At 43.7% G+C, this 27194-nt stretch overlaps 1 long non-coding RNA gene across 1 annotated transcript; it reads right to left on the reverse strand.

Annotated features, from left to right (window-relative positions):
• Positions 1-6352: 6352 nt before the first annotated feature.
• Positions 6353-26262, reverse strand: LOC144582243 (uncharacterized). Its single transcript, XR_013534676.1, has 2 exons — positions 26099-26262; positions 6353-9502 (listed from the first exon to the last, which is right to left on the reverse strand). It is a non-coding gene; the product is annotated as an uncharacterized LOC144582243 (long non-coding RNA).
• Positions 26263-27194: the final 932 nt, after the last annotated feature.

Genomic DNA, 27194 nt, shown 5'->3' on the forward strand with positions numbered 1-27194 from the left:
TTCAGTGGTCACGCCCCATGTCCACTCTCGTGCTCCACTTCTGCTCCTGGTCCCTCTTTTTCTTAGAAGAGATTAGTAATAGTAACGTAAATTTTAAGGTCTTTGTCCTTTCTTGGCAAGTATGGAAAAGCGCTGAGGCATTATGCTCCTTACCTCATGTCAGCTACTGGAAAGCCTTGGGCCCCTGCCTATGTGACACGTGATGTACTTGACCCTATCACCACCACCGACGCCACGCCCTACCTACCCTGTCCCCAGCTTTGTACTCAATAAAAGTGGAGTGTGTGGACACGGGGCCACTGCCCGACTCCCCACTTTGGTCGGCAATGAACCCCTGGGCCCAGACTCTCTTTTCTCTATCTCCGGGACTTGTGTGTTTTATTTCTACAGTTTCTCACCTCCACACCAGCAGAGAGGGGCTCACAGGACCCTGTAGGGCTGGACCCTGCAGGCACCAAAATCTAGAAAATGAGAAAATGCATTTTGAAAAACTGTTGAATTATGGCTGCACTCAAAGTAGGAGACTGAGGACTCTAGAGAGGCGAAGCCAGTGGAAATGTGACGGGATCACCGGATGGGGGACGACGGGGAGCAGGAGCAGTGAAGGGAGCCGCTAGGGAAGCTGCTGGTGTGGTGGAGATCGTTCACAAAACACACCCTCCCCTCTGTCCAAATAATTAGAGCCCAAGACAGGCCATGTATTTCCCAGGCTCCCCTGCAGTTAGATGTGGCCAGCACGGGTTACCTTTGCTTGAGCAAGAGGAGTGAAGTCACTGTGCCCCTGCCCAAGCCCAGTCTTCTGTGGTGTCCTCCTCCCTCTCCTCGTAGCCTGTAAGCCAGGACAACGCAGCCTTGGAAACTGCAGGCTCCCAGGACCCAGGACTGTAACACAGGAGAAAAGTCCATGTCTTTGTCATTGAGCCACTGTATTGTGGGGTCGCTGGTTACGGCAGCAGAGCCTTTCTTACTGACTAATTAGAGCAGAGGAGCCACTGGGCCTCCATCCTCCTCACCCCCAGTGGTGCGTTCACAGCAGGAACCTGGAATAACCACTGTGCCGAGGCTCAGGCGTGCTCAGGGCAGTGCTCCTGGTGCTGAGTGATGCTGGATGGAGAGCCCAGCTGCGGAGACCCCCAGTGGGGTAGGACATCTCATTCACCCGGAGCCATGTAATTTGCAGGGCCCAGTGAAAAATCAAAATGCAGGACCCTTTTTTTTAAAAGTTATTAAGAATTTCAACAAGGTGACAGCCCAGTAAAGCAAGCCCAAGGCCTGCTGAGTAAAAGTTCCTAAGAGAGTACCAGCCAAGGCCCAGGAAGCCCGACTGTCCCGCCCCCAATATCCTGAAACAATGAGCTCCTGCCGGTGCAGCTGCTCTGCCCATCCCCCAGCAGGCTGCACCCAGGAGCCTGTGAATGCCCCTCAGGGCCTCAGCTGCAAAGAGGAACCCTGAATCAAGGTTCCAGTTCATTGGAAGAGTATTGCCAGCATGACAGGAGGGACCAAAACCCAGCAAAGCTCATCAGGGGAAAAGGGAGATAGCAGAGCAACCACCCCAGGATTCTAGGGTAGGGTCAAAGCCACTGAAAACAAGAAGCAAAAGTCACTGCAAGAGAGCCTTGGGTAATTTCTACGCTTAATATTTGTGAGCAAGCTGGCTTAAATGACTCTGAGTTCCCGTAAGCAATATTCCTTAATATAAAATCATAAACTGGAACAGGTTCCTTAGTGTGGAGGGCAGAAAGGTGGACCCAGGATGTCCATGTCCGAGCCCCCACAGCCTGCGGCCATGTCATCTGACACGGCAAAGGGGATCTTGCTAATATCGAGGGAATGGATCTTGAGATGGAGATGCCAGCCTAAAGTATCCAGGCAAGCCTGCCCAATTTAAACACAGGACTCCTGAAAAGAGGTGTTCCTTCCTCAGCGGTTCAGACCAGAGGGAACGAGATTGGCTCTGACGATGAAGGGAGGGCTCCGAGCAGAGGACTGCAGGCAGGGGCCAGGCAGGGATTCTCCGAGAGCCTCCAGGGTAACACAGCCCCAGCCAGCCCACACCTACATTTCTGTTTAGACTTCTGAGCTGTAGACCGTTAAGATCATTTGTAGTAACTTGTTACAGCAGCGTTAGAAAACTAATACACTTAGGTTGGCAGTAACCAAAAACACTGAAATTACTTTTCTTCACAAAATCCATTCTGTGTTGGGGGTGCACATGGTGAGGCACTCTGAAGGGAGGAGCCAACTCATAGAAGAATGTAGTCTGCTCCCCCAAATCTCAAATAGACACAACGATCTTTTTAAAAGATGCAAATGAGCAGGAGGACCCTGGCAGCTTTTGGTATCTTATTTCCCTTTATTTTTAAGGAGGCAGGGTGTCCATTTCAAGCTGGGGGTGCCTGAGGGCTAACACCATGCTGGGGGCCCTGTTCCTAGAAGACAATTTGAAGAGGAAACCTGGCTGAAGTATCAGTGCTAACAGACATTCATGTTTGTTTGTTTGTCTTGCTGTGGTTGTATATACGTGTGTGTGTATGTGTGTATACATGTACATGTACAAATTTCCCACTTTTGCCATCCTCAAGGATACAATTCCGAGGCATTCATTAAGTTCAGGATGTTGTGACATCAGCACCAAGATCTGGTTCCAACATTTTTCATCACCCCCAACAGAACAATATCCTACCTATTGGACAGTGAGTCCCAACACCCCCCCCCAGCTCTGTACAGCCACCACTCTACTTCCTGTCCTATGCCTTTGTCTACTCCAGGGACATCATGTCAGCAGAATCCTGCAGGGTTTGTCCTTCTGTGACTGGCTCCTTTCACGGAGCACAGTGTTCTTGTCCATGTGGTAGCAAGGGCCAATGTTTCCCTCCTTTTTTTTTTTTTTTTTTTTTTGAGAGGAGTTTCGCTCTTGTTACCCAGGCTGGAGTGCAATGACACGATCTCGGCTCACCGCAACCTCCGCCTCCTGGGTTCAGGCAATTCTCCTGCCTCAGCCTCCCGAGTAGCTGGGATTACAGGCACGCGCCACCATGCCCAGCTAATTTTTTGTGTTTTTAGTAGAGACAGGGTTTCACCATGTTGACCAGGATGGTCTCGATCTCTTGACCTCGTGATCCACCCGCCTCGGCCTCCCAAAGTGCTGGGATTATAGGCGTGAGCCACTGCACCCGGCCTGTTCCCCTCCTTAAGGCTAATATTCCATTGCATGGATGCACCAGTTTTTGTGTATTCATTCATTGGCTGAGGGACAACCGGCCTGGCCCTCCTCTCGCTGCGGTGAATACTGGCTGCGGCTGTTGTGAATCCTGGTGCACAAGCATCAGACATTCCTGTTTTTAGTTCCAGGGACATGCAGTGCCTTCTGCTGGGGGGGGGGGTTAAAAAGTCCATGTCCCTGGGACATTATGAATGGTACATCTGCCTCCCTAAGTGGAGGTAGGAGTAGCTATGTAAAAATTTAAGGCTGGAGGGCTGAATCAGGCCTATCTATACAATTACTTTTCTAGCCTACTTAGGAATAAACCTCGCCAGTCATTCTGTTCTCAGAGCGTGAGAAAACCACTGGCCCCGAGCCCCAGATACTCCGTGCTGTCCTTGGCTAGCTTTGCTTGTATACCAGCAGCAGCCTTTGTGCCTGGGCCCAGCAGTGGCATCTGTCCCTGCACGGTCTTCGGGGCTGGCCCTGGGCCCAGGTCCTCCCACTGCCTGGGAGCAGTGGCCACAGCTCCAGACTCAGGCCCGGCTCTGTCCACAGGGGAGCACGCGTGGAAGCGGGCACGGGGCCCTGGATCACACATGCACACTCCGAGCACAGCGCATTACTCTTTTTTCCTGTCCCGATGACTTTTTAAATGGAAAAAGAATCCTGACTCCAGCGTCTTCTCAGTCCGTGAACAGTGGGTATAGCTGGACAAGGGGCTGCAGGCCGTGTCTGCAGGCAAATTGTGACTGAAGGCTCCTGTGATGGCAACTCCCCCGGGGTCTCTGCAGGGAGATAGGAACACAGGCCCCCAGGCTCCCCAGCCCTACCCCCTTCCTCGGAGGGAGGGGAGGGAGGGGAGGACCGTGAGCCCCTCCCTGGGGGCCGGTGAAATGCCCCCCACCCGCCCTGGTCCCTCCCTCTTTCACTCTCCCCTCGGAGGACTAGGGGGCCGGCAGGGGCAGGGGGGTCACACAGGCTGGCACCCGTCACTACAGTGGATTGCAGGGTTGCAGTAGCGGGGGGGCTGGGGGCCTGAGGGGGAGCGCGGGGGCGACGGTGAGGGCAGTGATGCGTGGGGGTTCGGGATGGTGGCAGCGGGGAAGGGAGCTGCAGAGGCGCGGGGGCGGCGAGGGGACCCTGTGCCCGAGCTGCCGGCCCTCGCGCGCCCCTCTCGGCCCCCCTGTCCCCCCCCCTCCCGCCCGCGGCTGCTGCCGTCAGAGCCGCCTGCGTCAATGCTGCTCAGTGACACACACAGCTTTTTTTTTCTCCTGCTCCTTTTTCTCAATGAGAGGAGCCTAATGGGATTTTTATCATCAGACTCATAAATCAAACCGTTAGGCCGTCACGTCTGGCACGTGGACGACACCCCCACCCTCTGCGGTAAACGAAGGGGGCTAGAGCTTTTCCCCCTTTTCAAGAAAAACTTCCAATACTTTATTTTCCCATTTTGAAAATTGCAGTAATGCCCAGAGCTGGGCTTGCTGTGGCTGGTGCGGTTCTGCACGCTGCAGAGCCGGCCTCCCGTTCCGGGGAAATGGTTTTGTAGGGTCGTTGGTTTTGCAGACAATAAAGGGGAAAAAATGGGGTTTGCAGGCAAATAGGTTGGTTAGAGGGAACCGACAGACATTTCAAGCGGCTGCAACACAAGCTGATTAAACGTTGTACCGGTGGGGGTTGTGGGCACAGACTTCTGAGCAGCCCTGCCCCTATGCTGTCTCTGACACAAAACAAAACCCCAGTTATGGATGCAAATCAAGGAGCAAAGACGTCAGCAGCGAAGGCGATCTGGAGCGCTAGAAATCCTCAAAGCTTCTGCATGCTAATGGCTACTTGCATGCAGATTTCTAATAAGATAAATCCTCACTGGTGTCTTTAATTAATAGTTGTCCACAACCAAGCCACTGGATAGCCCTTGTTAGCCATGGGAGGTGAAAAGCCAGCTTAACCCCCAAAGGAATCTCAGTGTAGCCCCTTCCTCATTTTGGTCAGAGACTCAACCCGAGCGTGGAAACCGAGCAGAGTCAAAGGGGGTCCAGGGACTAAGCTGTTGGGGCAGGGATCTTTGGGGAGGGACGTCCAGCTCTGGAAGCTGGACACAGAAAAGTATGTTTCGCCTCTTGTGAGCAGCCATATATATTCAAGGGGTCATCTATGGGGAACTTTGAAGGGTCTGCAAACTGATCATCTGCTTACTCTGAAGCCAAGTCTCCAAAGCTGTCCTGCCTGTGATGGGGGAGTCTCCCTGAAACCTTTGGGACAGCCTCTGCCTGCGCAGATCAAAACTTCACAGATCTCAAGGCATGATCTTCAATTAAAAGCCTGGACCACATGTCTGGTGGGCCGAGCACTACCGCTTCAGAACAAAGTGGCTACAAAGAGAGTGGCCTGATAGTTTCCATCTATTCATGATCATGTTAATTTCCTCTTCCCAGCCTGTGTTCTGCATTTCCTCACATATCTTCAAAGGACTTATATGATGCGCAGAAGCAGAGTGGTTGCGTCTGCTCTAATTCCAGACCCTTCTGCTCTGGCGTCCAAAACCTCTGGCGTCATGGTTTTCTCAGGAGCCAGTGAAAACAGCAGTGCTCCGGAGCTGCAGACCCAGGCTGGGAGCTGCCACGGGGCACCTGAATGCCTGCAGCCCCCGCCTACAATTGCTACCCTGCAGTGTCGGCTTCCACGCCTTGTCTAGTTCTCATTGCATTCCTGTAGCAGGGCAAGCTCTCTGGATTTGTGTGAACTTTATTCATAAGAGTCAGTAAGTCAATGATTGCCATTCGGGAGAGGCAGTTTATGTGTTTTTAAGAAACGTCAATCAGCGCCCCCCCAATATTCATCACCCCAGCAAAGAAGGAGCCAGGAAGGCACTGCGGGGTGGAGGGGGAGGAACAGGGAGGGGCCCTGAGGACAAAAATAAACATTTACATCTTCATGTGTGCGCATCATTGGGGTCACCCATGGATGCCAAGATGATGTATTTTATACTGAACATGGTACTGGCAATTTTGGGGTGCGCAATAAGAAGAAATCGACATGCACACATCTAGCCCTAAGACACGATTTCAAATATAACCTCCATCATTTCACTTCTAGACCCATATTCTGATATGAGTAGTAATAACGGTGCGAAGCGAAAGTAGATTCGGTGCCATAAACATAAGTCCTGTATTCCCATGTTGATTGATGGATTTCAGTGGAAGATTCCATTTTAACAGTCGACACATTACATAAATAAGTTAACATAGGTCCCACTGCAAAAGGATTTTTTATACAAAATTAGAGGCTAACATAGGAATGTTGCTAGAAAATTATTAGCTCACTTTTTGCATCCAAGGGGGTGAAAAGATAACACTTGGGAAATTTGTCGAAATAGAGATACAGATGGACGTCGATGTCAGCGGGGAGGAACGCGGGGTGAGGAGGACCAGGTCCGGTTTTGAGGGGAGGAGACGGGCCTGACGGGGTGGGGGGGGGTGGGGGGTGAGTCGCGCCTCTGACTTTCGCCAAGGACAGAATGGGGTGGGAGCCTGCCGTTGACCAACTCCGCCCGGGCCTCTCAGGGGTGCGCGTCAGCCACTGGCCCACCATCGAGCCCAGGAGGCGGACTCCGAGACGTCCACCTGGGGGAGAGACGCAAGGCAGCCGCTCAAGAAGAGGGTGCCCCAGCGGAGAGCCGGGGAAGCCGGCGGGGCGCGGGCGGGGCTCAAGCGGGGCGCAGGCGGGGAGGGTTCCGGGGAAGAGCAGTGACCATCCGCGTCCAGCGCAGCGCTGCCCCCAGGAGAGGAAACCCCAACGGAGGTTGTGCTGCGTGGGTTCTCCGAGAGAGAAGCTCTCTTCGTCCCCTTCCGGAGGATCGCACAGTGTGTGTGTGCATGTGTGTGTGCTTATACGCGTGTGTGTGCGCGCTCGCTCATGTGTGCATGTGCCTGTGTGAATGTATGTGCGTGTGTGTGCGCGCGCGTGTATGTGCCTGTGTGCATGCATGTGCGTGTGTGTGCGCGCGCGTGTATGTGCCTGTGTGCATGTATGTGCGTGTGTGCGAGCGCGCGTGTATGTGCCTGTGTGCAAGCATGTGCGTGTGTGCGCGCGTGTATGTGCCTGTGTGCAAGCATGTGCGTGTGCGCGCGCGCGTGTGTGGCACACTCACAAATGTAAGCACACCCCCGGTATATACAATAATTCTGTATAAAGATTATGAGTCTAGAAAACATGTACTGCCTGTCATTTTTCTCGACTGTATCTGTGCCTTCTAGATACTTCGGCTTCCTCGGCGCGCGTCGTTTTTGTCAGGCTCCTCGGTGTGTGCAGGGAGGGAACGCAGGCGCGGAAGATGTGATTTGTGCATTAGGAAGCCTCCGCTCCAGCTCCACTGACGTCTGCACCTCCGCGCTCGGCTCTGCTGCAGTCACTCACACTGACGGCATGATCACCGCCTCTGCTGTAATATATGTGCACTGCTGGTTAGGAATATCCTCAGCCATACCGTGACTCCAGAAGATAGTGTATTTTAATTTTATTAATTGAAAGGTAGGACTAAGGAGGAAAAAGAACGCAAAGAAAACATGAAAAGATTTTCCAATTTTTTAAATGCTTGTTTTTCTGGATGAAAGACGGAGACAATAAGATTCCAGAGATTTCATGGCGGCAGAGGTTGATGCTTTTGCTAAATGAGCAGTCAGATTCAGTTCTGTGAAATTGTGTCCTATTTCTTTTTCCAGAAGACATAAGTCTTTTGATTGTTCTACTTCTCTTTGTATATATTATTGTTTAAAAATGTGAGGAAGAACCTTTAATGTGATGTCAATTTTGAGATTTTTATCCCTATCAGTTATTTCTGCAGGACCTCATCACTTCTCTTTCAGTGAGATTCCATTTGCTTTTGAATGTGAGGTCTCAGGTGACGTGAATGAGGCAGGAGGACCGTGACCAGGTAACCATAATTAACATTTGCATAGTTCTAACGGGTTGTCAGGGAGCCCCCCGGAGTGCTGATTTGTCTGGAGTTGCTGGGGTCACTCTGCAGGGGACAAGGCAGGCCTTCTAGAAGTAAATGTGGATTCCACTTTGAGAACTTGTCATTGGGCCTGAGTATCCCAACATTAATGCTCTTGCCTAAGTAGAGGCAGCAGAATGCCCGGGTACCTCAAGGAGGGTTTGGGAGTGGCATTGCCACTGTAGAAGGAGACTGGTGGGGTTCCAGCCTGAAGCAGCATTCTCACATGGCAGGGAGTGGGCACTGGGCCAGGTTGCTAGGGTTGCCCTAACAAAGTCCTACAAAACTGGAGGCTCAAAACGAAAGAAATAGCTTCTCTGACAGTCTGAAGGCTGGAAATCTGAAATTAAGGTATCAGCAGGGCCCAGGCTCTCTCTGTGGCCCTGGGTGGAGTCGCTCCAGCTTCTTCTGGTTCCAGGTCCTGCCCAGCTGTCCCCAGTCCTGGGTTCCTTGGCTTGCCGCTCATCATGAGTCCCCGCCTCAGCTGCAAGGCTGCCTTCTTCCTGAGCGTCTCCATCTCTGACGCTTGTCCTCTCCTTGTGAGGACATCAGTTGTATTGGATTGGGACATGCCCAAATGGCTTCATCTTGATTACATCTGTGAGATCTTATATTATAAATAAGGTCCCGTTGACAGGTGCCCATCTTTTCAGAGGACACAATGGGACCCACAACAGATGCTTTGGGATTGTGCTTCTGCCTCAGCCAATGAGGAACTTGTCCTGAGTTTCTCAAAAGAGGTGATGAAGAGTAGCAGAGGGAATTGGGCCAGAGTTTCCACACCGTCTGGCATTACAGTGTTCCATGCCTGATGGTGCTGGCAGCTCAACATTAGCAGCTGGAGGGAAACCGCTGACGGGAGCCAGGACTGGAGGGGCCTGGACAGGGCAGATCTGTGGTGGCGAGGTTGGCTCTCAGACCACCAAGAAAAACACCAGGAGATGCAGGGCCCATGCCAGGGGAAGAAAGGGGTATTGTGGGTCTTTAGGACCTAGTGTTCCCCCAGCTGAGGACCCCGGCCCACTGCTTTCCTCGCACCTGTTCCTCCTGTCTTTCTCCAGTGATGAGGTCTAGGGAAGCAAAAATGGATGTCCACATATGAAGCATCAAGTTAACAGAAGGGTTTGCGGATTTACCGAATCTTTCATTTCAGCCTGATACATGATGCATTGTGTCAAGACTTCACGGGCAGCTGCAATGGGTGTTGTTAGCCTATAACGATAACTCACAGTTAAAGTACAGCCAGGCCGGTGATTTCCAGCCGTGTTCCACAGGATCCCAGCGCTCAAAGAAAAACACTGCAAAACGTAAGGAACACAGTCAAAAATACACACTTCATCTTCATCAGTTCTATTTGTTGTGTGTGTGAATTTTGTAAGGAGTTTCATTTAGGGAAACGATCGAACAAATTAAATAATGCATTTATTCATTCAGCAGATATGTAGGCCGGGCACAGTGGCTGACGCCTGTAATCTCAGCTCTTTGGGAGGCCTAGGTGGGTGGGTCACCCGAAGTCAGGAGTTGGAGACCAGCCTGGCAAACATGGTAAAACCCCGTCTCTACTAAAAATACAAAAAAATTAGCCAGGCATGGTGGTATATGCCTGTAATCCCAGCTACTATGAGCAGGAGAATTGCTTGAACCTGAGAAGAGTTTGCAGTGAGCTGAGATTGTGCCACTGCACTCCAGCCTGGGTGACAGAGCAACACTCTATGTCAAAAAAACAAAAACAGATATGTGGATTCCTGTGCTTCAGGTACTACTAGGAGATACACCCACAAAAGAAATTAATAGTAATTCCTGCACGTGTGGAGCTACCATTCTGTTGGGTGAGGAGCATATAATTAATGACAATAAATGAAAAAATGGGATCTATAATTACAGAAGGACCTATGGCTTTGGGAAAAAGCAAACACAGAAGCATGATGGGAGACTAGGGCCATGAGGGTAGGACATCGAGACGAGGCATTCAGCAGAACTGGAACTGATGAAGGAGTTCAAAATGTGGCATCTGTGCAAAGAATGTTCTGGGCAGAGGGATGAGCTGCTGCGATGGCTTGATGGTGAGAGCATGCCCAGCATGTTGGAGAAATGGCAAGGAGGACAGAGCAGCCGAGGCAAAGGGGGCAAGGAGTAGAGGCCAGCACGCCAGGCACATGCCTGCAAGAGCACACCCTGCAGATGCTTGCAAGGATTTTGGATTTTACTCTGGGTGAAACAGAAGGTCAGCCATTCCTTTGTGGTGCAAAAGCATGACATGGTATGACATGCATTATAAACGTTTGTCTCTGACCACAGGGAGGAAAGCAGACTGGAGGGCAGGAGGGAAGCAGGGAAACCCAGGAGGAGGCTACTGCAGGAATCCAAGTGAGGCGTGGTGTCTGCCCAGAGCAAGGGGGCAGCAGTGGGAATGGTAAGCTGATGTCATACTCTGAGTCTATTTGAAGATGGAGCTAACGGGATGTCCTAAGGAGCATCGTGAAATAGAGGAGTCAGCAGTGACTTGAAGAAATGAAAGCTAAGCTTGAACAGTGTCCAAGTCCATTTGGGCAGCTACAAGAAATGCTTTAGACCTGGTAATTTATAAACAACAGATGCTGCTCACAGTTCTGGAGGCTGAGAAGTCTATGATCAAGGCACCAGCAGGTTCAAGGTCTTGCTGCTCCCTTGAACCTCTTTATAAGGGCACTAATGCCATTATAATCAGCTCATAAAGTCCCCATCACTTAATATCATCACTTTGGGGGTTAGGATTTCAACGTATAAATTTGAGAAGGACGTGTGCATTCAGACCACAGCAAACATTTTGGCAAGGAACTGAACAACATGAAAAGTAATACACTGCTGGGTACAGTGGCTGACGTCTGTAATCCCAGCACTCTGGGAGGCTGAAGAAGGAGGCTCACTTGAAGGCAGGAATTTGAGACTAGCCTAGGCAACATAACAAACACTGTGTCTAAAAAAACTTTTCTTAAAAATTAGCTGGGCATGGTGGTATGTGCCTGTAGTCCTAGCTCCTCAGGAGGGTGAGGTGGGAGGATCTCTTGAGCCCAGGAGTTCAAGGTTGCAGTGAGCCATGATTGTGCCACTGCACTCCAGCCTGGGCAACAGAGCCAGACCCTGTCTCTAAAATAATAAATAAATAATTTTAACAGTAATATGTTGATTTGAAAATGAACCAAAAATCAATTTTCAGTTTGAAAAGTGCCATAATCAAAAGTAAGAAGCCAGTGGATGAGTCCAAAGTTTAAAACCAATGCACAGACACAGCAAAAGAGAAATTATTCAACAAGAATGTGCAGCCGGAGAAACTACCCAGACTAGAACACATAGTGACCCAATATGGGAAACATCACAAAACATAAGAGATATTCAAAATGTCTAAATTGGCTTACTAAAAATGCCAGAAAGACTAAAATTATCAAATGGGGCAGAGGCAACAATTGAAGAGATAATGGCTAATAATTTCCCAGAACTGATGAAAAATCATCTCACAGATTCAGAAAGCCCACTGAATCTTTAGCAGGATAAATAAAAAGATATCCTGACCTAAACACATCATACAAAAAGAGAGTAGGCAGAGATGAAGAAAGGGACTACCTTCAAAGAAGAAAAGACTGACACATGAATTCTCAAAAACTGGGACAGGAAGGCAGAGGATGGACATCGTCAAAGAATGTGCTGAAATAATGGCCGACAGCAATGAAGTGAAAGGGAGACATTGTCATTCAGACAGTGGCTGAAATGACTGGTCTCCACGGACTCACACCTTCTGAACAATGGGACTGTGTTATCACTGGAGCGTGGGCGTGAGCTACCTTGTTTGGTACACATTTCCCCCGACATTTCCACCTTAGATGAGAGGCAAAGATGCTGGAAGGAAGGAAGAGCAAAGAAAGAAATATACAAGTAAGTCTAAGCGAACTTTCACATTATAGTACAAAATCAATAATGTCTTTTGAGTTTAAAATACAGCACTAAAACTCATCAGGATAATGCCGTGTACGTTGAGATCAGGGTAAATGAAATTAAAAGTTTTCTGAGGTCCATCTGAGTGTCTGGGAAAGGATGAAATTATTGATTAACATAAGGATGTGATTAGATATGGACGGTTTTATCAGAAGGAACAGTTGAAGGTGGAAATCTTTAAGTGGGAAATACAGATAATTTCAATTTGTTTTAAAAGGCATCCACCCAGAAGTATTATTTAAACATTACCCCATGCATCTCTAACACTTCCTTCCTCATCCACCCAGAAGTATTGTTTAAATATTACCCCATGCATCTCTAACACTTCCTTCTTCATCTACCCAGAAGTATTGTTTAAATATTACCCCGTGCATCTCTAACATTTCCTTCTTCATCCACCCAGAAGTATTATTTAAATATTACCCCGTGCATCTCTAACACTTCCTTCTTCATCTACCCAGAAGTATTGTTTAAATATTACCCCGTGCATCTCTAACACTTCCTTCTTCATCCACCCAGAAGTATTGTTTAAATATTACCCCATGCATCTCTAACACTTCCTTCTTCATCCACCCAGAAGTATTGTTTAAACATTACCCCGTGCATCTCTAACACTTCCTTCTTCATCTACCCAGAAGTATTATTTAAACATTACCCCATGCATCTCTAACACTTCCTTCTTCATCTACCCAGAAGTATTATTTAAACATTACCCCATGCATCTCTAACACTTCCTTCTTCATCCACCCAGAAGTATTGTTTAAATATTACCCCATGCATCTCTAACACTTCCTTCTTCATCCACCCAGAAGTATTGTTTAAATATTACCCCATGCATCTCTAACACTTCCTTCTTCATCCACCCAGAAGTATTGTTTAAATATTACCCCATGCATCTTTAACAAGTTCATCCTTCATCAGCCACTTCATCTATAGAAGTCCTTTTAGGTTTGGGAGAGAAATGTCAATCTCAAATAATAAATTATAAATTGGAGAGAGTCTTGGAGGGACAAAAGCCAACTGAAACTCAGCTTTGTGCAGTGGTCCAATGGAAGGTTTGGCTTCGCTTTTATTATCTCTGAAGGGGTGAACTCAGAGCAGACATCTAACTTAATGCCCAATATACCTCTTTAATCAGATGAAATGCTAAAGAGAAATGAGACGAAAAATGTGGCTTATGGCCAAGGTGTGATAGGCTCAAGCTGGCTGTGAGTAGGTGAGAGAGAGAGAGAGAGAGAGAGAGAGAGAGAGAGAGAGAGAGAGAGAGAGAGAGAAAGAGAATAGTCGTGAGGGTAAGAAAGCCAAGAATTACAGCAAATAAAAATCACATAGGGCCTATGAGCCTTTATAAGGGTTTTTGATTACCCTTTAACTCTGAGGAAAATGCAGAATCGGATGGAGTATGTGGGTCAGAGGAATGATATGACTTGATTCGTACTTTTGAAGGGTGTCTGTGGCCACAGCACTGAGAACAGACCATAGGGCCGCAAGCTCGCAGCAGCTGCCACCCATATAAGGCTGACTGGACCCGTAGATCAGAAGCTGGCTGACTTGGAGAGGATGCACCCTTTGACTTCCTAACTACGCCAGCATGGCGTCCTATCATGGCAGCTGTGCCATCCAGCACAAAATGTAGACTGCAAATCACATTGTTGTTGTACATGGTGAAGGATGTAATAGAGTTCAAAGCTAGTTATATTTGCTGGAAAGGAAGTAAGGGAATTCATCTTTCATGTCACCCTCACGTTCAAATCACACATGTACCGAAGAGTTGCGATGTTGGCACTGCATGTGCTGTTGTCAGGTTGCAATGAAAAATCTTGTTTAGAACGATTTTTTTTTCTGTTGCTGGATTTTCACAGCATCGGCCAGTTTCACTACACATGGGACGATGTTGTCATTGGAAAGTGGGGCATGAGCTGCCTTGCTTGGTTCAGACTCCCCCCACATTTCCAGCAGTCATCCTTGACGCAGTCTTTCCCCAGCATCTCAGTAGTTGCATATGATGTTTCAGTCTTATCTACATAAACTGCTCCTTCATAAGAAGCTCCATAACGTGCCAATGTTTATTTGTAAAATATTCAACGCCTGCTTCTGCTGGGCTTTTCCTTCAGTAACTCTTTCCTTCAGAGAATGCTGTTTGGCCTTTTTATACTTAATTCTCTATGTTGTATACGTAGATGCCGCCAGAGTTTTGGTGATTTCATTGCTGTATTACCCAGTGCGTCTCTGCAAACAACATTCCCTGACTTTAGCGCTTCACCACTGATTTGGCTACCGAGCTAATGACAGCATGTGAAAGATCCTACGTCCAAAGAAAGCTGGTGAAAGATCTGGCCTTAAGTTCTTAGAGCCACTCTCATCATGATCGTTGTATTTACACTATACTACCACACTGGGGGAGATTCACCGGACTTGAAAGCAAACAAACAAAAAGGCTAGCAAAGCTTCTTCTACCATCAATAAATACAAACTTTACTTCTCTAATCTAGATACTATTAAAGTATTCATTTAAAAATTAGGTGTTGAACAATGAGGACCCATGGACACAGGGAGGGGAGCATCACACACTGAGGTCTGTAGGGGGGATCTAGGGGAGGGACAGCAGGCGGATGGGGAGTTGGGGAGGGATAACATGGGGAGAAATGCCAGATATAGGAGATGGGGAGGAAGGCAGCAAACCACATTGCCATGTATGTACCTATGCAACAATCCTGCATGTTCTTCACATGTACCCCAGAACCTAAAACACAATAAAATATACATTCTTTAAAAATTAGGCTTGATTAATGTGATGATTAACGTTGAGTTGGATTGAAGGATGCAAACTATTGTTCCTGAGTATGTCTGCTGCAGGGGTGCTGTCAAAGACGATTAACATTTGAATAAGTGGACTGGGAGGGGCCAGACCCACCCTCAATCTGTTCAAGCCAGCGTGGCTAGAATGAAGCAGACTGGCTGAGGCTCCCAGCCTTCTTCTCCCCCTGCCCCTCCGCGCTGGAGGCTTCCTGCCCTCGAACATCAGACTCCAAGTTCTTCACCTTTTGGACTCTTGGACTGACACCAGTGGTCTGCCAGGGGCCCTTGGGCCTTTGGCCACAGACTGAAGGCTGCACTGTCGCTTCCCTACTTTTGAGGTTTGGGACCTGGACTGAGCCAACACTGGCTTCCTTGCTCCTCCAATTTGCAGATGGCCTATAGTGGGACTTTACCCTATAATTATGCGAGTCAATTCTTCTTAATAAATTCCCTCTTACATATACATATATCCTATTAGTTCTGCCCTTCTAGAGAACCCTGAATAATACAATTAAGATTAAAGTGATTATAAAAATAAAAGTTATAAGAGAAAATAAATGCTCACATATTCTTAAATATTTATATACTATTTAGTTACTGTTTAACCTTAAAATACCATACACAGTATGTGTTTCTGTTGCACATGACTAATTTACAACTAGGAAGCTAGGCTAAAAACTAACTTAACAGAGATATCAGGGGCTGCACAATGCATAGGGGACGTATTTCACAGTTCAATTCCAGGTAAGTTAATTGCCTACTTAAAAAACCCAACAACCTTCAGGAAAGCAAAACAGAATTCAGAGTCAATGGAACATATTATCTATATCTGGTTTTGATGATGTGTTGAACAGAGCAGAGAAAAACTTCAGTGCAAACATTATAAACATATTCACAGGATTAAAATGTAAAATCAGCAAAGTAACAGACAATCTCAGCATAGAAATGAAAACTATTAACAATAGAAATCCTAGGACTGACAGGAATAATAACTGAAATAAAATTAAAACAGCACATTAGGAATGACAGAAAAAATCGATGCATTTAAAGAAAAATCATTAGAAATTATTAACCTGAATAACAGTCATAAAAGACTGAAGATAAATGGATAAAGTCCCAGGGATTTCTGGGACAAAATCAAACATACATAGGTGTGATTGTGTTCCCAGAAAAATCAGACAAATACAAAAGGGTCAAAAGAAAAAAGTTACTAGAAAATATAGTAGCCAGAAATATCTTAGATTTGAAAAAAAAATTAAATCACACGTCCAAGAAGCACACCAAATCCAAAGTAGGGCAAACACAGGCCCACAAAGACGTGTCACAGTCACAATGCTGAAAGAAAAAGTCAAGAGGTGAGAGCGATCTGGCTGCGACATCTGTCACCCCATTGATCGCCAGGGTGGATTCGGCTGATCTGGCTGGCTAGGCAGGTGTCCCCTTCCTCCCTCACCGCTCCATGTGCATCCCTCCCGAAGCTGTGCGCTCAGTCGAAGAGGACGACCATCCCCGATAGGGGAGGACCGCTCTTCAGTCAAGGGTATACGAATAGCTGTGCTCCCCTGCTAGAACCTCCAAACAAGCTCTCAAGGTCCATTTGTAGGAGGATGTAGGGTAGTCAAAAAAAAAAAAAGAAAAAGTCAAAGAGAAAATTAGCAAGGGTAAATAACCTATCATGCACAGTGTGAAAATAATACAGTCAATGACTAACTTCTCATCAGAAATGAGGGAGACTGGAAGACACTGAGATAACTCACTCTAAGAGTTGAAATAAAACACAGACTGCTAGGAACTGCACATATAATGAAACCCTCCATCAAACATGAAGGCGAAAGAAACACATTTCTAAGTAAATAAAAACTGAGAGGATTTGCTAATATAATACCAGGGATATAACAAACTCTAGAATAAATTATTCAGGCTAAAAAAAAACACTAGATGATAATTATTTAGTAAATATAAAAGATAAGAACTGTGTGTGTGTTTATGGGCATGTGTTTCTCTTCGCTTCTTTAAAAATAGATATATTTAAAAAGCGGATAACCACTGTATTGTTGAGGTTATAAACAGTTAGAGGCTTTATATATGATAATGTTAGCACAAAAAGGAGGTAGTAAGGATTCTAGTATATTGGCACAAAATTTCTGTATTTTACTAGGAAAGGTCAGTGTTAAATCAGAGGCTATTTGATTTATGCAAATTGCATATTTTTAAACCCTAAAAAAGTACCAAAATAATAACACAAAAATATAGAAAATTTTCAATGAATGTATTAAGATTCTATATTACAAATTATGTTTAACACACACACACACAAACAAGAAAACCAAATCTAAATGAGACAGATCAAAAACAAACAGCAAAATGGCAGATTAAATCCAACCATATTACTTCTTGCATTAAATGTAAATGAATTAAATAGTCAAATGGCAGAGATAATCAGACTGGATATAATAGTAAGACCTAATCGTATGTGTTCTACAAGAGATGCACTTCAAATTTAAATACACACACACACACACACACTGGAGTTAGAAAAAGATACACTATGTAAACAGTAAGCATAAGAAAGCTGGAATGACAATATTAAAGCCAGACAATATAAAATATAAATCCAGGACTACTGTTAGAGATTATAAAATGTACAAACAGGAGTGGAAGTCAATTTAGCCAAACTAGTTCTTTGAAACAAAATCATGAGAAATTGATAAATGTTTTCCTAAACTGATGAAAGAAAAGGAAAATAAGATATTATCAATATCAGAAATGAAAAGGAGTACCACCACATATTCTACAGACATTAAAAGGATAACAAAGGCATACTGTACACAACCCTATGCCACCCAATTTGACAATTTTTATAAAATAGAGAAATTCTTTGAACATAAATAATCAAAGTTTACACGAATAGATTGATTCCGTGACATGTTAGGAATGATTTCCAGATACAAAGAAAAAAATGAAGGGACCACTTGTAAGAATTTCAGTTTCTCAAATAAGTAAACTAAAAATTGAGCAAAAAAAAAAGAATTGACTTTAGATGAGGTAAAAAATATTTGAATAGATCTGTATCATTTAAGTTGAATTAATTATTTAAAATCTTTCTGCAAAGAAAAATCTGATTCTGAATGGCTTTATCATTGATTCTATCAGACAACTGAGAAAGAGATAATACCACTCTTTTATAGCTCTTGTATAAAACTGGAAAGACAGGAGCACTTCTAATACCAAGTGTGTGCACTCACTCGCTTTCTCTCACTTTGATACACACTCTCATATACTAAGTATCTCATATACTTCTTGACTATAGATGAAAAATCCCTTAAAAATAATAAACAGGCCGGGCACGGTGGCTCAAGCCTGTAATCCCAGCACTTTGGGAGGCCGAGGCGGGTGGATCACGAGGTCAGGAGATCGAGACCATCCTGGTCAACATGTGAAACCCCGTCTCTACTAAAAAATATACAAAAAATTATCTGGGCATGGTGGCGCGTGCCTGTAATCCCAGCTACTCAGGAGGCTGAGGCAGGAGAATTGCCTGAACCCAGGAGGCAGATGTTGCAGTGAGCCGAGATCGCGCCATTGCACTCCAGCCTGGGTAACAAGCACGAAACTCCGTCTCAAAAAATAAATAAATAAATAAATAAATAATAAATAAACATTTCCAGTTTCCGGTATGATGTGCAAGTAGCTTAGAAATGCTACCAACAATAAAGAACCGAACACACTGAAAAATCAACAATTCTTAGGTGCCTCAGAGAAGGGAAGCGAAGTTGCAGGGCCATTTGCTTCCCAGTTTGGAGAGATAGACAAGCTCATACCGAAATCACAACTTCCTGGAGCAGAAACTTCATGGGAACTAATGCTGCTAAGAAAAACTGTATCATTCATGAGGTGCTGGAGGCTCATTGTGGAGCAGTTTGCGAGTTCAGAACTCCAGGGGAGCCAGTCACAGAGAGCCTTCACACTTCTGTGAGTTTTATCTTCAGGAATCCCACCGGATTATCTCGGTGAATACTGGAGAAAAATCCCCCCAAGCAGGTGGAGGGAAAACGCAATCCTTTTGTAATATACCAGAGCCTTCTGCTTTTCTCAAAAAGGCCTGCCCTCAGGAGAAACTATTTAATCAGAGCATAACCTTCTGGCATTTTATCAGAGCCAGCCCTACCACGGGAAAGACACATACACAACTTCTGCCCCCACCAGTACTCTGTTCCACATAAGGGGGGTTACTAAGAAGCACTGGTGAACCTTAATGTCCATGGCACAGGCTCAGTAAAAAAACAGGCCTAATCATAGGACTATAGAATACTTCCCCTCTCCCCATACCTTACCGCCTCATCAATAAAGGCCTATTGACTATTGTTCCTTTTACCTGGTACATCATATTCACCTGTCAACAAAAAACTAGAAAACATTCTAAAAGGCAAAAATAAATAAATAAATAAATAAAAATAAAAACCCACAATTTGAAGAAATTGAACAACTACTGAACTAGAGTCTTATGTGGCAGGTATTACGGGATTACCAGATAATAGACCTGCCTTGGAAGAAATGTTTTTTAAAACAAGTTCTGCAGAGAGAAGGAAAATAATATAGCCCAGAAATTTGTGTCCACATAAAGAAAGGAAAAGAATCAAAGAAAAAATAAATAAAAGTATGATTTAAAAACTGATTTTTTAAAATACTTCATTCATCAAAAGTTTGTTCAAAATGATAATAGCAATAATGAAATGGGATATATATATATACATATACACTCATGTATAAAGCATCTTTTAAAAATAATAAGTATTTCATTTATACATAAGCAGTATACAACAATGATTTGGGATATACATATATATACACACATATACACACTTTATACTTTATGTATACTTCATTCTTTTTGTGTAAAGTGTGTGTGTGTGTGTATGTATATATATCCCAATTCATTGTTATATACTGCTTAGGTATAAATGAAATAAATGACAGGAATGATACAAAAAAATGGGAGGAAGGAATTGGGAATATCTTATTATTATAATTAAAGAATGTTTGCACTGCTTATGAAGTGGTATAGTGTTATTTCAAAGTGGACATGGATTCGTTGTAAATGTAAATTCAAATGCTGGGGCAACAAATAAAAGTTGAAAAAGAAATATAACTGGTATGCTAAAAAAAAGAGAAAACAGAATTATATAAAATGATCAGTTAAAGCCACAAAAGGCAGAAAAAGTGTGGAAGACAAAAACAATAATAAAGAATAAGGTCAACAAATAAAAAACAGTAACTAATTATACATAATAATCCAACTACACTAATAATCACCTGTCAAAGTGAATCAAAAAACAATTCCCACTCTGCTGCAGCGACAGCCAACAGAAAAGAAAATGAACAAGCACCATTTATGTGTTGTTTACAAGAAAGCCACTTTAAATATAGACAAACCTGTAAGTCAAAAGTAAAGGGATGAAGGAAGATATACTATGCTAACATTAATCAAAAGAAAGCAAGAGCAGCTGCATTAAGACAGAGCAGACTTCTAAGAAAGGAGAGCTGTCAGGGTCATAGAGGAGCATTACATTGTAACAAAAAGGTCAATACTTTAAGAAGACATAAGTGTTGTTAATGTGTATGCACCTAGCAACATAGCGTCAAATATGAGATAAAGGGATAGAACTGTGAGAAGAAATAGATGAATCCTCTCCAACACCCGTTTATCAGAATTGGACAGGTCAAGCAGGTAGAAAATTAGTAAAAACACATTTGAATTCAATAGCACCATTAGTCAACTGGACGTAATTGACATCTATAAGACTACTTTATCCAATAATAGTAGATCACACATTCTTCTCAAGCTCACATGGAACATTCTCCAAGATAGACCATATTCTAGGGCATAAAACACACCTTAACAAATTTTTAAAACTAGAAATACAATGTTTGCTGTCTCAGGCTGTATTATGATCTGTTTGTGCAGCTATAACAAAATACCAGAGACTGGGTAATTTGCAAAAAAAAAATCAGAAATTTCAAGATGAAGGCATCAGCAGATTTGATATCTTGGTATCTGATGAGAGCTGCTCTCTGCTTCCAAGATGGCACTTTGTTGTTGTGTCCTCCAGAGGGGATAAATTCTGTGTCCTCTCATGGCAAAAGGGTGAAAGTCAAAAGGGGTAAGCTCATCCCTTTAGGCCCTTTTATAAGAGCACTAATCTATCCATGCGGGCAGAGCCTTCATGGTCTGATCACCTCCTAAAGGCCCTACATGGCAATACTACCACATTGGGTATTAGGTTCCAACCTGAATTTCAGAGAGGTACATCAATAGCAGACCACGGTGAAATTAAACCAGAATCAATAACAGAATAATGCTGAAAAAGTCCCACATACTTGGAGAATAAACAACACAAGCCTAAAATTGGTTAAAGATGAAAACTTAAGAGAAGTTTAAAAATATTTTTAACTAAATGAAAATGAAAATACAACTTATCTTGGATGTAGCAAAAGCTTACTGGGAAATTTTATAACATTGAAGTCATATACTAGAAAAAAAATCTAAAGTCAATCATCTAAATTTCCCACTTAGGAAACTAGTAAGAAAAAAAAAAGAGCAAATTAATTCCAAAGTAAGCATAAGAAAAGAAATAATAAAAATTAGGACAGAAACCAATGAAATTTAAAATCAATAGGGAAAATCAAAACCAAAACCAGTTCTTTGAAAAGATCAATAAAATTGATAAGTCTCTAGTCAGATTAACTAAAAAAAAGAAAGGAAAGACACAAATTACCAAAATCAGAAAGTAAGAGAGAGGCTGGTCACAGTGACTCATGCCGTAATCCCAGCACTTTGGGAGGCTAAGGCAGGTGGATCACTTGAGGTCAGGAGTTTGAGACCAGACTTGCCAACATGGTGAAACTCTGTCTATACAATTAGCTAGGCATGGTGGCAAGCACCTGTAATCCCAGCTACTCTGGAGGCTGAGGCAGGAGGATTGCTTGAACCAGGGAGACAGAGATTAACATAAGTCTAGATTGTGCTGTTATGCTCCAGCCTGGGTGACAGAGTGAGACTCCATCTTGAAAGAAGAGAGGAAGGGGAGGGGAGGGGAGGGGAGGGGAGGGGAGGGGAGGGGAGGGGAGAGGAGGGGGAGGAAGGCAGAAAACCACATTGCCCTGTATGTACCTATGCAACAATCTTGCATGTTCTTCACATGTACCCCCAAACCTAAAACGCAACAAAATATATATTAAAAAATAAAAAATTGTACCTCAAAAAATAAAAATAAATACAAGTAAATAAAATTGTAAAAAAATAAAAAAAGATCATAAGGCCAGGTGTGGTGTCTCACACCTGTAATCCCAGCATTTTGGGAGGCCAAGAAGGGCAGATCCCTTGAGGTCAGGAGTTCAAGGCCAGCCTGGCCAACATGGTGAAACCCCATCTCTACTAAAATTTTTAAAAAGCCAGGCATAGTGGTACATGCCTGTAATCCCAGCTACTCAGGAGGCTGAGACAGGAGAATTGATTGACCTCGGGAGGTGCAGGTTGTGATGAGTCAAGATTGAGCCCCTGTACTTCGGCTTGGTGACAGAGAGAGACTCTGTCTCAAAAAAAAAGTATAATAAAGAAATATTATTGAACAATAATGTGCCCACAAATTTGATAACCTCAATGAAATGAACCAATTCCTCGAAAGGCACAATCTGCCAAAAGGAAGAAATAGACAATCTTAATAGGCCTATATCTGTCAAGGAAATTGAATTGATAATTAATAACCTTCCAAAATAGAAAGCACCAAGTCCATATGGGTTCATTGATGAACCCTACCAAACATTTAAGCAAGAAATTTTATTAACTATCTCTGAGCTCTTCTAGGATATTGAAGCAGAGGGAATACTTCTTAACTTACTCCATGAAGCCAGCAATATCCTAATACCAAAACCAGATAGCCACATTACAGGAAAAGTTCAGGTCAATAACTCTGATAAACGTAGATGCAAACATTCTCAATAAAGTTTAACAAATTAGATCCATGATAAACCCACACACACACACACACACACACTTAGAAAACTAGGACTAGAGGATAATTTTCTCAAGTTGTAAAGAGCACAAAAAACCTACAGCTAACATCATACTTAATAGTAAGGAGGTAGAAGCTTAGCTATTCCACTAAGATCAGAAATGAGGCAAACATTCACCTCTCACCACTGCTTTTCAACATTGTATTGGAAGTCCTAGCTAATATAGTAAGACAAGAAAATAAAAGCCATGCAGATTGAAAAGAAAGAAAGAAAGCTATAATAAAATATATAAAAGAATAACTAAACAAATTGAGAGATAATCCATGTTCATGAATAGAAAAACTCAATGTTGTTGAGATATCACTTCTTTCCAACTTGACCCACAGATGTAATTCAATCACAATCAAAATCTCAGCACCGAGAGAGAGATCCAAGATGGCTGTTTAGCAGCAGCTCAGGATTGTAGCTCCCAGTGAAAGTGCAGAGAGTGAGTGGACGCCAGACTTCCAGATGAATTTTTGTTGCCCACAGACCAGGAGATTCCCAGTGAGGAGCCCCACGGGTCGCCAGCACGACTCTTTTGACCGGTGCGGCTGTTTTGCCGGGCAGCCTTGTGCAGCAGTTCTCAGTGTGGAGTATATGGGACTGGGGGCCCTTTTGGTTGGTGTTTGGAGCTCTGGGAAGGCAGAGTGGCCCATTCAGCTGATTGAAAAGGGGACTGAAGCGGGGAGCCAGACAGGGAGATTCCCAGGCAGAGAAGCACCACGAATCTCAACACCACTGTTAGCCAGCACAGTGGGTCACCACAGAGGAAATTCCCCCACAAAAAAAAACAGCAGTTGGAAGTGCTGAGGATTGAGAGTTTCACAGCAAGCACGCTGAACCCGGGAAGGTCCAGCTCAGTGGGGGAGGGGCATCACCCGAAGGAAAACTAAGAAACAGAAAAAACATCATCATCAACCAAGCTGGACATCCACTCAGAGACCCAATCTGAAAGTCAGCAATTACAAAGACGACAGGTGGATAAATCCACAAAGATGGTAAGAAACCAGCGCAAAAAGACTGAAAACACTGGAAATCAGAATGTCTCTCCTCCTACAGGGAATTGCAGCTCCTCATCAGCAATGGAACAGGGCCTGACGGAGAATGAGTGTGATGAATTGACAGAATCAGGCTTCAGAAGGTGAATAATAAGAAACTTCTGTGAGCTAAAAGAACATGTTCTAACCCTATGCAAAGAAACTAAGAACCTTAAGAAAAGGTTTGACGAAATGCTAACAAGAATAGACAATTTAGAGAGGAATATAAGTGAATTAATGGAGCTGAAAAATACAATACGAGAACTTCGTGAAGTATGCACGTTTTAACAGTCGAATTGATCAAGCAGAAGAAAGGAGGATATCAGAGGTCGAAGACCAACTTAATGAAATGAGAAGACAAGGTTAGAGAAAAAAGGGTAAGATTAACCAACCAAATGGAGAGAAAAAAAAAAGAGTAGGAGCTGCAATTCTCATCTCTGATAAAATAGACTTTAAAGCAACAAAGATCAAAAGAGACAAAGAAGGACATTACATAATGGTAAAAGGATCAATGCAACAAGAAGAGCTAACGATCCTAAATGTATACGTACCCAATACAGGAGCACCCAGATACATAAGGCAAGTTCTTAATGACTTACAAAGAGCCTTAGACTCCCACACAATAATAGTGGGAGATTTTAACACTACATTGTCAATATTAGACAGATCAATGAGACAGAAAATTAACAAGGGTATCCAGGACTTGAACTCAGACCTAGAACAAGTAAACTTAATAAACATTTACAGAACTCTCCACCCCAAATCCACAAAACATATATTTTTCTCAGTATTATATCACACCTATTCTAAAAGTGACCACATAATTGGGAGTAAATTACTCCTCAGTAATTGCATATCATTTCACAAGTTTAAATGAAATATTGGTTGGCTGCTTGTTTGTTATTTTCCTTTCTTATTCCTTCCTGTCTCCATTATTAAGCACATTCATTCGCATAAAAGAGGTTTCTAATACTCATTTTTAAACTGCATTCTAGCCTGGGCAATAGAGCAAGATTTCCAGTCTCTCTCCCTCTTTCTCTTCGTCTTTCTTTCTCTCTTTCATTCTTTTCTTTCTTTCTTTCTCTTTTCTTTTCTTTCTTTTTCTTCCTTTCTTTCTTTTTTCTCTTTCAAAAATATCTCAGCACCTTGTTTTGTGGATATTGACAAACTGATATTAAATTTTATATGGAGGGACAAAAGACCAAAATTGGCCAATTCAGTATTGAAGGAGAAAAACAAAGTCATAGGATTGAAACAATATGGCTGCAAGACTTGCTATGAAGTTATAGTTATCAAGACTGTGTAATACTAGTAAAAGAATAGAAACTAGATCAACAGAATAAAATAGCATCCAGAAGTTGACTCACATAAACACAGTCAGCTAGTTTTTGACAGAGGAGCAAAGGCAATGCAACAGAGAAAAGATAATTCATTCCACAAAGAGTTTTGAAGCCACTGGATACTCACATGCAAAACAAAAAAGATTCAAGACACAGATCTTACAACCTTCACAAAAATTAACCCAAAATGGATTATGAACTTAAAAAGGATAAAATATAAAACTCCCAGAAGAGAACATAGGAGAAAACCTAGATGACCTTGAATATGGTATGACTTTTTAGATACAATACCAAAGGCACAAACCATGAAAAAACATTGAAAAACTTTATTTCAGTAAAACTAAAAACTTCTTCTCTGCCAAAGACAATGTCAAGAAAATGAGAAGACAGATCAAGGACTAAGAGGAAATATTTGCTAAAGACACATCTGATAAAAGACTTATCCAAAATATACAAAGAACTCTTAAAACTCAACAATAAGAAAACTAACATCTTGGTTAAAAATGGGCAAAAGACCTGAACTAACACCTCACCAAAGAAGATAAACAGATGGCAAATAAGCATATGAAAAGATGTTCAACATCATATGTCATTAAGAAATTGCAAATGAAAACAACAGAGCTGCCGCTACATCCCTGTCAGATAGCCAAACTCCAAAACCAAATGCTGTCAAGAATGTGAAACAGGTACTCACATTCATCACTGGTGGAAATACAGCATTTGGAAGACAATCTGGCGGCTTCATTCCAAACTGATCACACTCTTACCATACTATGCAGCATTTTTACTCTTCAGTATTTACCCAAGCGGATTGAAAACTTACGTCCACACAGAAACCTGCTCAGCGATGTTTATAGCGGCTTGTTTATAATGCCAAACTTGGAAGCAACCAAGATGTGCTTCAGTGGGAGAACAGATGACTAAACTAGGGAAAATCCGTACAATAGAAGACTATATAAAGAAGTGAGCTGTCAAGCATGACAACACACGGAGGAAGCTTCTTAAATGCCTGCCACTAAATGAAAGAAGCCAATCTAGGCCGGGCGCGGTGGCTCAAGCCTGTAATCCCAGCACTTTGGGAGGCCGAGGCAGGTGGATCATGAGGTCAACAGATCAAGACCATCCTGGTCAACATGGTGAAACCCCGTCTCTACTAAAAATACAAAAATTAGCTGGGCATGGTGGCGTGTGCCTGTAATCCCAGCTACTCAGGAGGCTGAGGCAGGAGAATTGCCTGGACCCAGGAGGCGGAGGTTGCAGTGAGCCGAGATCTCGCCATTGCACTCCAGCCTGGGTAACAAGAGCGAAACCCCGTCTCAAAAAAAAAAAAAAAAAAGAAAGAAGCCAATCTACAAAGGTTGCATACTATATGGCTCCAACTACATGACATTCCAGGAAATGCCTAAGTACGGAGACAGTAAGAAGATGAGTGGTTAGCAGTGTTTGGGGGAAGGGAGGGATGAATAGGCAGAACACAGAGGAATGTTAGGGATGTGGAACAATTCTGTGTGACGCTACAATAATGGATACACGTCATTATACATTGTACACGTCCAGTAGAATCTAGAACACCATGAGCTACCCTCACGGTGATGTGGACTTTGGGTGATGGAAACGTCAGCGTCAGCGTAGGCTCACAAATTGTAACAAATGTACAGCATGTGCTAGTGAGGAAGGCTGGGCATGTGTGGGGAAAGAGGGTATATGGGAATTCTGTATTATCCACTCCATTTTTCTGTGAACGTAAAACTGCTCTAAAGTTTATTAATTTTTAAAAAATTTGCAAGTTA

This window comes from Callithrix jacchus, chromosome 4 (genome assembly GCF_049354715.1).
Source record: "Callithrix jacchus isolate 240 chromosome 4, calJac240_pri, whole genome shotgun sequence".
NCBI classification, from domain to species: domain Eukaryota; kingdom Metazoa; phylum Chordata; class Mammalia; order Primates; family Cebidae; genus Callithrix; species Callithrix jacchus.